Consider the following 10,866-nt stretch of genomic DNA (forward strand, 5'->3'; position numbering starts at 1 on the left):
TTACACTGCTGATCTGGGATCTGCTACTTGATTCTATGCATTAGTGAGCCATGAAATATTATTCTTCTGCTAATTTAACTCAGGGAGGCCATTGGGGATTTGTTTGAACAATTGAGAGAGGGAAGGAGTGCTTAGCTTACAAATTAGATCACTGAAATACTCAGATTTTTCTTTGGGAAAAGAAAGTTGTGTGACAAAAAAACTACTTCACAGTTTAGAAAAAGAATTTTCAGAAAGCTATAATATTGTTTACCCACTATTTAGAAACTTAAGACATCATGTTTTATAAAATAAAATGCTAACTTCTTGGTAAATTGCATAGTCTTTATAGCTATCCCTTTCTAAGCAATCTGGGACAAGAAACTTCATTTTAATTGTTTGATGTTTTTGACTAACCTAAGACCTTATTTTACCTTTTGTAGTTCAGGAAATTTAGCTCAAAGTAGTTAATAGGCCTATCATCCAAATGTAAACATTTTCATAAGTTTGGATAAAACAACAATGAAAATATTAAATTTAAATTTAAATATAAGTAAATCAGTAATTTTAAGAAAAACTGTCCCTTGAATCTGAAGTGTTATTATATCCTCTATAATGCAAAGATATTTTTGATAGATGTCAATGCAGAATGGATGGCATAACTGAATAAATGAAATTCACAAATTATACTGTTTTTGTAAAATGTATTCATCCTCTGTTTTCACTAAATTAAAATTTTTCATTTCCAAGCAAAGAGCAAATGGCACAAATATTTTTTGAACATATAATTTGACTGTCTCATTCATTCTCACACATTTTTTTTACACAGAAATTACTTTTATTATGTTAGAATATTCTTTTTTTTTTTTTTTTAAGACTTTATATATTTATTTGGCAGAGGGAGACATACCAAGAGAGGGAACACAAGCAGGGTGAATGGGAGAGGGAGAAGTAGGCTTTCCCGCTGAGCAAGGAACCTGATGCGGGGCTCAGTCCCAGGATCATGACCTGAGCCGAAGGTAGGCACCAAATGACTTAGCCAGCCAGGTGCCCCTAGAATATTCCTTAATGAGCTGGCAATTATTCATGTGAAGGAGAGTTTAAAAAAAAGATTTATGACTGTATTAACCTTGTCCTTGATTAAAGATTTATGAATTATACAAAAAATATTATTGCCTAGAGTAAGTTACTCTAGAAGTAGTAGTAGAGAAGATCTAAGAGGCTGTGAACTTAGAAGATCTCCCTGCTTGTCTGGCTGTTCCAGTTGGACCACAAGTCTTAGGTATAAGGATGAACATGGTTTCTTTGTTGAATTTAAAGCTTTACAGCAGTTCAAATGCTCTTTCCTGCATTCATCAGTTCAAAGGCTTCATTAATTTGGTCGGAAGACAGATTATGAGTCACAAATTCATCAACTTTTACCTTTTTGGACATATAGTCAGACACAAACTTTAGAACGCTTCCCATACTCTTCCATCCTCCAAAGGCAGTGCCTTTCCACGTGTGGCTGGTTAACCAGCTAAATTGGGTGAGTGGTGATTTCTAGAGCTATTCCAGCGACAACAGTGACACCACAGCCTTTGTTGCAGGCCTTCAGTGCTCTCATTGTCTTTCATGTTACCAATACACTCAAAGGAATAGTCCATTCCCCGCTTAGTCATTTCAATGAGCATTTCCTGGATGTTCAGAAGTCCTGGGAGTTAATACATTCAGAGGCTCCAAACTCCTTAGCCCTTGCAAATTTATCTTTATTGATGTCCACACCAATGATCCAGGACTCACCAGCCACCTTACTGCCCATGAGAGCCGCGAACTCCTCCTAGGCTGAAGATGGCACAAATAGAGCCAGGTTCCACCTTAGCGGTGTTCACAGCAGCACCATAACTGGTTGAAATGCCACAACACAGAAGGCAGACTATTCAAAGGTGCTAAAGGATCAATTTTAGCAACACAGATATCAGCCACAACTGTATATTCAGGAAACTTGCTGCTTCCTATGTAATATAAATAGTCTCTCCTTTGCAAGTAAATCTGTTAGTACCATCTGGCATTAATCCTTTCCCCTGAGTAACTCTTACTTTCTGGCAAAGGTTTATTTAGGGTTTAGACAAAATTTTCATTCTCCACACTGTGGGATGTAAAGTGGGATGACAGTATCACCTACCTTCAGTTTAGTAATCCCTTTGCCAGCAGTTTTCATAATTCCAGCACCTTCATATCCCAGGACCACTGGAGAACTCCCTTCAGGATCAGTCCCACTCAGGGTATAAGCATCAGTGTGGCAAACTGCAGTGGCAATAATGTTAATTCGAACTTTAGGAGTCTTTGGGGGTGCCACCTCTACCTCCTTTATAGAGAGAGGCTTTCCTGCCTCCCAGGCAACTTTAGCCTTGCAGTTGATAACCTGGCTGGCCATAGCCTCAGACTTGGTCAGTGAGCGGGGGACATCTGGGGTGGGACCCCATCCTCACATAATTTTTAAAATAATTCATGCTTGTGAAAAGTCAAATAACATAATAATGAGAAATTGCTGACTTCCGACTTTCCCTTCCAAATACTCTGTCAACTTCCCCAGAGGCAACAATTTTTATTCCTTTTGGTGGTTTCTTCTAGTATTTTCCTCCATATTATTCTGCTTATTTCCCAACAAGGTAGGTCTTTCTGAATTGGTATCTTACATTCTTTACCCACACTTTACTTTCCTGACCAACTATCATTCTGATGTAATAATATAATAAGTTGGGGGGCCAATCGGTATTCACTTTTTACTTTATTATCAAGGGGAAAATGTTATTTACTACAAAGCCAAGTAGTAGTCTATAACTATTTCTTTCTCATAAATATTTTTCTTCATTGATAACAATTTCTTTTTTTTCTCTTGCATTAGTTTTCAGCATACCTACTATCAGTTTTCAAGGACTCTATCTAATGCTTATCAGTATTTATTTCCAAGCATTCAGCATTTCAAATAGTTTATCAATATCATGAACTTTTAGATTTCCCTCTGAGATCCTTCCATGTTACTTTTTCTATCTGGATCAGTTATTTCTTTGGCCTGATGAATTACTATCATCCTAGGATCTCATTTTGCAGCTCTATCCTATTTTGGCTTTACTGTTTGCTAGATTCTGTGCCTTCATCTTTCTTTTTTTTTCCCTTCTTTTATTTCATCTTTTTCTGAGGCACAATCTCCCATGGCTTCCTAAATTTTATTTTAAAATTTTTATTATGTTCAGTTAGCCACCTTCCTAAATTTTAAAATTTATTACCTATCCAAAATTTCATTTGCTTTCTCCTCACACTTGATTGATACTTTGATGGATGTAAGTGGTAACTATTCATCCTTTCTGATGGCTAATATTCCATTATGTGTGTAAACCACACCATCTTTATCCATTCATCTGTTGCTGGACATCTCAGCTCTTTCCACAGTTTGGCTATTGTGGACATTTTTGCTATGACATTGGGGTGCAGGTGCCCCCTTGGATCACTACATATGTATCTTTGGGGTAAATACCTAGTAATGAAATTGCTGGGTCAAAGGGTAGCTCTATTTTTCAACTTTTTGAGGAACTTCCATGATTTTCCAGAGTGGCTGTATCAGCTTGCATTCCCACCAACAGTCTAAGAGGGTTCCCCCTTTTCTACATCCTCACCAAATCTGTTGTTTCCTGACTTGTTAATTTTAACTATTCTGACTGGTGTGATATGATTTCTCATTATGGTTTTGATTTGTATTTCCCTAATGCCAAGTGATGTGGAGCATTTTTTCATGTGTCTGTTGTCCATTTGTACATCTTCTTTAGAGAAATGTCTGTTCATGTCTTCTGCCCATTTCTTGATTGGATTATTTGTTTGGGTGTTGAGTTTGATAAGTTTTTTTAATAGATTTTGCATACTAGCCTTTTATCTGACATGTCACTTGCAGATATCTTCTCCTATTCTGTCAGCTGTCTTGGTTTTGTTGACTATTTCCTTTGCTGTGTAAAAGCTAAAAGCTAAAAATAAAAATAAAAGATAAAAATCTTGATGAAGTCCCAAGAGTTCATTTTTGCATTTATTTCCCTTGACTTTGGAGACATGTATAGCAAGAAGTTACTGTGGCCGAGGTCACAGAGGTTGCTGCTTGTGTTCTCCTCTAGGATTTTGATGTATTCCTGTCTCACATTTATGTCTTTCAGCCATTTGGAGTCTATTTTTGTGTATGGTGTAAGGAAGTGGTCCAGTTTCGTTCTGCATATGGCTGTCCTATTTTCTCACCTCACTTATTGAAGAGACTTTTTTCCATTGGATATTCTTTGCTGCTTTGTTGAAGATTAGTTGACCATGGCGTTGAGAGTCCATTTATTTGTTCTCTGTTTTGTCCCATTGATCTATATGTCTGTTTTTGTGCCAGTACCATACTACTATCTTGATTACAGCTTTGTAATAGAGCTTGAAGTCTGGGATACTGATGCCACCAACTTTGGTTTTCTTTTTCAACATTCCTTTGGCTATTTGCAGTCTTTTCTGGCTCCATACAAATTTTAGGATTATTTGTTCCAGCTCTGTGAGAGAAGTTGATGGTATTTTGATAGGGATTGAATTGAATATGTCGATTGATCTGGGTAGCATAGATATTTTAGCAGTATTTGCTCTTCTAATCCATGAGGATGGAATGCTGTTGTATTTCTTTGTGTTTTCCTCAGTTTCTTTCATGAGTGTTTTATAATTTTCTGAATACAGATCCTTTGCTTCAATGGTTAGGTTTATTCTTCAGTATCTTATAGTTTTGTGTGCAATTGTAAATGGGATCAACTCCTTAATTTCTTTCTTCTGTCTCGTTGTTAGTGTATAGAAATGCAACTGATTTCTGTGCATTGATTTTATATCCTGCCATGTTGCTGAGTTCCTATATGAGTTCTAGCAGTTTTGGGGTGGAATCTCTTGGGTTTTCCACAAAAAATATCATGTCATCTGCAAAGAGTGAGAGTTTGGCTGCTTCTTTGCCAATTTGAATGCCTTTTATTAGTTTTTGTTGTCTGATTGCAGAGTCTAGGACTTCTAGTACTGTGTTGAACAATAGTGGTGATAGTGGACATCCCTGGTGTGTTCCTGACTGAAAAACTGAGAACTTTTCTCCATTGAGAATGATATTAGCTGTGGGCTTTTCATATATGACTTTTATGATATTGAGGTGTATTCCCTCTATCCCTACCCTGTGAACAGTTTTAATCAGAAAGCATGCTGTGCTTTGCTTTTTCTGCATCTGAGAGAATCATATGGTTGTCTTTTTTTTTATTAAATAGTGTATCCCGTTGATTGACTTGAGGGTTATTGAACCACCCTTGCAATCCAGGAATAAATCCCACTTGGTTGTGGTGAATAATCCTTTTAATTTACTGTTGGATCTTGTTGTTTAGTATCTTGGTGAGAATTTTTGCATCCATATTCATCAGGGATATTGATCCGTAATTTTCCTTTTTGGTGGGTTCTTTGTCTGGTTTTGGGATCAAAACCTGGCCTCATAAAAAGAGTTGGGAAGGGGCACCTGGGTGGCTCAGTGGGCTGAAGCCTCTGCCTTCAGCTCAGGTCATGATCCCAGGGTCCTGGGATCGAGCCCCGCATCGGGCTCTCTGCCCAGCAGGGAGCCTGCTTCCCATCTCTCTCTCTCTGCCTGCCTCTCTGCCTACTTGTGATTTCTGTCTGTCAAATACATAAATAAAATCTTTAAAAAAAAAAGAGTTGGGAAGTTTTTCTTCTATTTTTTGAAAAAGCTTCAGAAAAATAGGTATTAATTGTTTTTTAATTGTTTGGTAGAATTCCCCTGGGAAGTCATCTGGCTCTGGACTTGAGTTTTTTGGGAGATTTTTGATTACTGCTTCAGTTTCCTTGCTGTTTATGAGTCTTTTAGCTTTTATATTTCTTTCTCTTTAGTTCTGGTAGTTTATACATCTCTAGGGATGCATCCATTTCTTCCAGATTGCCTAATTTGTTGGCATATAGCTGTTCATAATATGTTCTTATAGTTGTTTGTATTTCTTTGGTGTTGGATGTGATCTCTCCTCTTTCATTCATGATTTTATTTATTTGGGTCCTTTCTCTTTTCTTTTGGTTAAGTCTGGCCAGGGGTTTATCAATCTTATTAATTCTTTCAAAGAACCAGCTCCTAGTTTCGTTGATTTGTTCAACTGTTCTTTTGGTTTCTATTTCATTGATTTCTGCTCTGATCTTTATGATTTCTCTTCTCCTGCTGGGTTTTGGCTTTCTTTGCTGTTCTTTCTCCAGCTCCTTTAGGTGTAGGGTTAGGTTGTATATTTGAGACCTTTCTTGTTTCTTAAGAAAGGCTTGTATGCTATATACTTTCATCTTAGGATCACCTTTGCTGCATACCAAAGATTTTGAAGTTTTGTGTTCATTTTCATGAATTTTTTAAATTCTTCTTTAATTTCCTGGTTGGCCCATTCATTCTTTAGTAGGATGCTCTTTAGCCTCCATGTATTTGATTTCTTTCCAACTTTCCTCTTGTGATTGAGTTCAAGTTTCAAAGCATCATTCCTTGATACCAGTGTTTGGTATCAGTTGAGACCTGATCTGTGACCCAGTATGTGATCTCTTCTGGAGAATGTTCCATGTGTTCTCAAGAAGAATGTGAATTCTGTTACTTTAGGATGGAATACTCCGAATTTATCAGTGAAGTCCATCTGGTCCAGTGTGTCATTCAAAGCCTTCGTTTTCTTGTTGGTCTTCTGCTTAGATAAACTGTTCATTGCAGTAAGTGGAGTGTTAACGTCCCCTACTGTTATTGTATTGTTATCAGTGTTTTTGTTTAATTTTGTTATTAATTGGTTTATATAATTGGCTGCTCCCATGTTAGAGGTATAAGTATTTACAATTGTTAGATCTTCTTGGTGGATACACCCTTTAATTATGATATAGTATCCTTCCTCATCTTTTATTACCATTTTTGGCTTAAAAATTTAATTTGTCTGATATAAGGATTATCACCCCAGGTTTTGCTTGATATCCATTAGCATGATAAATGGTTTCTCACCCCCTCACTTTCAATCTGGAGGTGTCTTTGGGTCCAAAATTAGTCTCTTGCAGATGACATACCAATGGGTCTTGCCTTTTTTTCCAGTGTAATACCCTGTGTCTTTTTTTTTTTAAATTTTATTTATTTATTTGACAGACAGAGATCACAAGTAGGCAGAGAGGCAGGCAGAGAGAGAGGAGGAAGCAGGCTTCCGGCTGAGCAGAGAGCCCAGTGTGGGGCTTGATCCCAGGACGCTGGGATCATGACCTGAGCCGAAGGCAGAGGCTTAACCCACTGAGCCACCCAGGCACCCCACCCTGTGTCTTTTGATTGGAGCATTAAGCCATTTATAGTCAAAGTTAATATTGAAAGATAAGAATTGAGTACCATCGTATTACCTATAAAGTCACTGTTTCTGTATATTGTCTTTGTTCCTTTCTGGTCTATATTACTTTGGGGCTGCCTCTTCACTTATAGGATCCCTTTTAATGTTTCCTGAAGGGCTGTTTAGTGATCACAAATTCTTTTAGTTCCTGTTTTCCTGGAAGCTTTTCATCTCTCCTATTTTGAATGACATCCTTGCTGGATAAAGTATTCTTTGGCTACCTATTTTTCTCATTTAGCTCCCTGAATATATCATGCCAGTCCTTTCTGGCTTGCCTGGGTTTCTGTGGATAGGGCTGCTGCCAGTCTAATGTTTCTACTTTTGTAGGTTAGAGACCTCTTGTCCTGAGCTGCTTTCAGGATTTTCTCTTTATCTCTGAGATTTGCAAGTTTCATTATTATATGTCAAAGTGTTGACCTATTTGTATTGATTTTGAGGAGGGTTCTCTGTATCTGCTGGACTTGAATCCCTTCTTCTTTCCCCACATTAGGGGAAGTTCTCTGCTGTACATTGCTCCAGTATACTTTCTGACCCCTCCTTCTTCTGGGGTCCCAATTATTCTTATATTGTTTCATTTTATGGTATCACTTATCTCTTGAATTCTATAGTTAATTCTCTCTTTTTCTCAGCTTCTTTATTCTCCATCATTTTTTCTTCTATATCACTAATTCTCTCTTCTGTCTCTTTTATCCTAGCAGTTAGAGCCTCCGTTTTTTATTACTTCTCTTTAATAGCCTTTTTGATTTTGATTTGATTAGATTTTGGTTCTTTTTGTCTCCAGAAAGGGATTCTCTAGTGTCTTCTATACTTTTTTTCCAAGCCCAAGTCATATGTTTATAATTGTTATTCTGAAGTCTAGTTCTGAGATCTTACTTATAGCCATACTGATTGGGTCCCTGGCAATAAATACTGCCTCTTGTTCTCTTTTTTGAGGTACCTTTTTCCATCTTGTCATTTTATCCAGAGCAGAATAGATGAATGAGAGAGCAAAATACTAAAATGGCAGCAACAACCCCAGAAAAATACATGCTAAGCAAATCAGAAGAGAACCAAAACCGAACAGAACAATACAGTAGATCCTGTGTGTATTTTGGTTTGTTTGTTAGAAAAATAGATCCCAAAATTGTAAAGAAAGAAAAACTTATATATACATATATAAATAAAATTAAATATAATGAGTAGTTAGCATATAACTGTAAAAATGAAATATTTTTTCATTTCAAGACACACAAAAAGAGAAGGAATTTAAACAGGTGACGAGAACAGAGCAATACACTATCTTATGAGTGTACTTTGGTCAGTTTGTTAGAAGAAAATACATCCCCAAATTGTAAAGAAAATAAACATATATATATATATATATATTTACACACACACACATATATATACACACACACACACAAATAAGATTAAATACATTGAAAGGATAGCATGTAAGTGTAAAGAAGAAAATTAAAAAAGATTTTAACAAGAAAAAAAAAAGGTGATCAGACAGGTGAAGAACAGATCTATACACTAGATTCTGGGTGTATTTTGGTCTGTTTGTTAGAAGAAACTGTGTCCCAAAAGTGGAAAGATAGAAAAGTTTATATATAAATATACAAAAATAAAATTAAATACAATGAATGGATAGAGTGTAACTGAAAAAATGAAAATTCAGAGTTAAAAAAGAATTGATAAAATAATAAATTTGTTGAAAAAAGAAAGAAAAAAATTAAAATTAAAAAGACTAAGGAATCATGGGGGAAAAATCATGAATTCTATGTATTATTTTTTTCCTAGCACTGATGTTTTGCGGTACTCTAAGATCAGTAATCTTGGTCTTAGCCAGATGTTCTTGTTAATCTTCTGGGGGAAGGGCTTGTTGTACTGATTCTCCTGCATCTTTTTCCTGGGGGGAATTGCACTGCCTGTGCCAGGGGGCCAGGCTATGTAAGCTGCTCCAGATTGTTCTCTGTGGTTTTTGTTCCCTGAAGGCTTTCTGTGCCACTTTAGAGGATGAGAATGGAAATTGTGACCTCCCAATCTCCAGCTCCAGAGCAGAAAGCTCAGGGCCCCAGGCTTCATTGGGCCTTAGGAAAAAGTAGTCAATCACTCCCATCTCCCTGGTCTCTTCCTGCAATGGGTGCTCACCCAGCCTGTGACCAAGCGTATCTATCTCAGGCACACAAACCCACTTGGAGTCTCTAAGCCCTGCAAACTCTACCTGCTCCACTCCTCCTAGGGGAGAAAGGGAGAGTCTTGTCCCAGTTCTGCCCCTTGCTGGGCCCCTGCTTGTAGAACCATTGACTGACCTTAAGGTTGTTGGAGGTTTCTGGCAACCCCAAGCTGAAAGCCCACTCCTGGGCTTGCTAATTAGAGCCAGCTTCTTCTCTCCAATGCCTGGGAACTCTGCCACACTCAGTTACCCCTGGTCTTCCTGTGACCCTGGGGATCCTGAGACCACACTGTCCCACCTACAAATCTGCCTTACTTCATCACCTGAGCGCCTTTCAGGCAGGGATATCCCTCACTGAAGCAGAATTCTAAAAGTTTTGATTTTGTGCTCTGCTGCTTATCACTTTGTGGTGCCGGCTTATGGAGGCTCCCTTCCCCCCTCCACCCGCAGTTTATCTTCCCATCTATTGCCTCTGAGTCACTTGTCTGACCTCCTACCTTGCACAAAGTGGTCGCTTTCTGTTTGTAGAGTTGAAGCTATTCTTTTCTTAGATCTTCAGTTAAGTTTCCAGGTGTTCAGAACGATTTCATAACTATCTAGCTGAATTCCTGGGACCAGACGAAATTAAGGTCTCATACTCCTCCACCATCTGGGACTCTCTCACCCTGTACATTTCTTTAAACAATTCTTTTTCGATGAATTTCTCCCCTCCGCTTTTTTCTGTTCCATCTTTATGTAACTCCTATTATTCAGATGTTAGATCTGGTAGAATAATCCTCTAAGTCTCTTTTCTCAATTATTTTCCAATCTCTTGTCTCATTTTAATTTTTTTTTTAGAGATTTCTTTTACTGTGTCTTCTAGATTGTTAATTGAATTTTTCCTGATTCTAAAATTTTAATTTCCAAGTGCTTTTTCTTATTTTGGGTCATTTCTTTTCAAAGTGTTTTCTTTTCTTTTCTTTTTTTTTGTGGATATAATAATTTTTTTATCTTTCTGATAATATTAATAATAAATTTTTCCTCTTAAAATTCTCTTTTAAGAAAATTTTGGCTTTTTTGGCCCTTCAGTTTTCACTGTAGCCCAAGTTCTCTTTGTCCTGATTCTTCTTTCTCTTACTGTTGGCTACATTTTTTGTGTTCTGCCAAGATCTGAATTCTCTGCTACAGTTAGGCTCTAGAGGCCATATCAATGGGAAGATTGTTTAAATCCCTCCTGGTTGAAATAGTCACTTCCTGATTGGTGTGTAAGCATATAATCCTCTAACTTGTAGCAAGAAGATGGACCCTAAGACTTATTGTCTACTTCTACAGATCTAACAGATGCTCAGG

The 10,866-nt window shown here is 37.3% G+C and overlaps 1 pseudogene across 1 annotated transcript; it reads right to left on the reverse strand.

Annotated features, from left to right (window-relative positions):
- Positions 1 to 1,311: 1,311 nt before the first annotated feature.
- LOC308344193 (alcohol dehydrogenase class-3-like) lies at positions 1,312 to 2,395 on the reverse strand (annotated as a pseudogene). The gene has a single exon. The product of its transcript is annotated as an alcohol dehydrogenase class-3-like (transcript).
- Between the last annotated feature and the right edge of the window lie 8,471 nt (positions 2,396 to 10,866).

This window comes from Martes martes (assembly GCF_963455335.1).
Source record: "Martes martes genome assembly, chromosome: 6".
NCBI lineage: Eukaryota > Metazoa > Chordata > Mammalia > Carnivora > Mustelidae > Martes > Martes martes.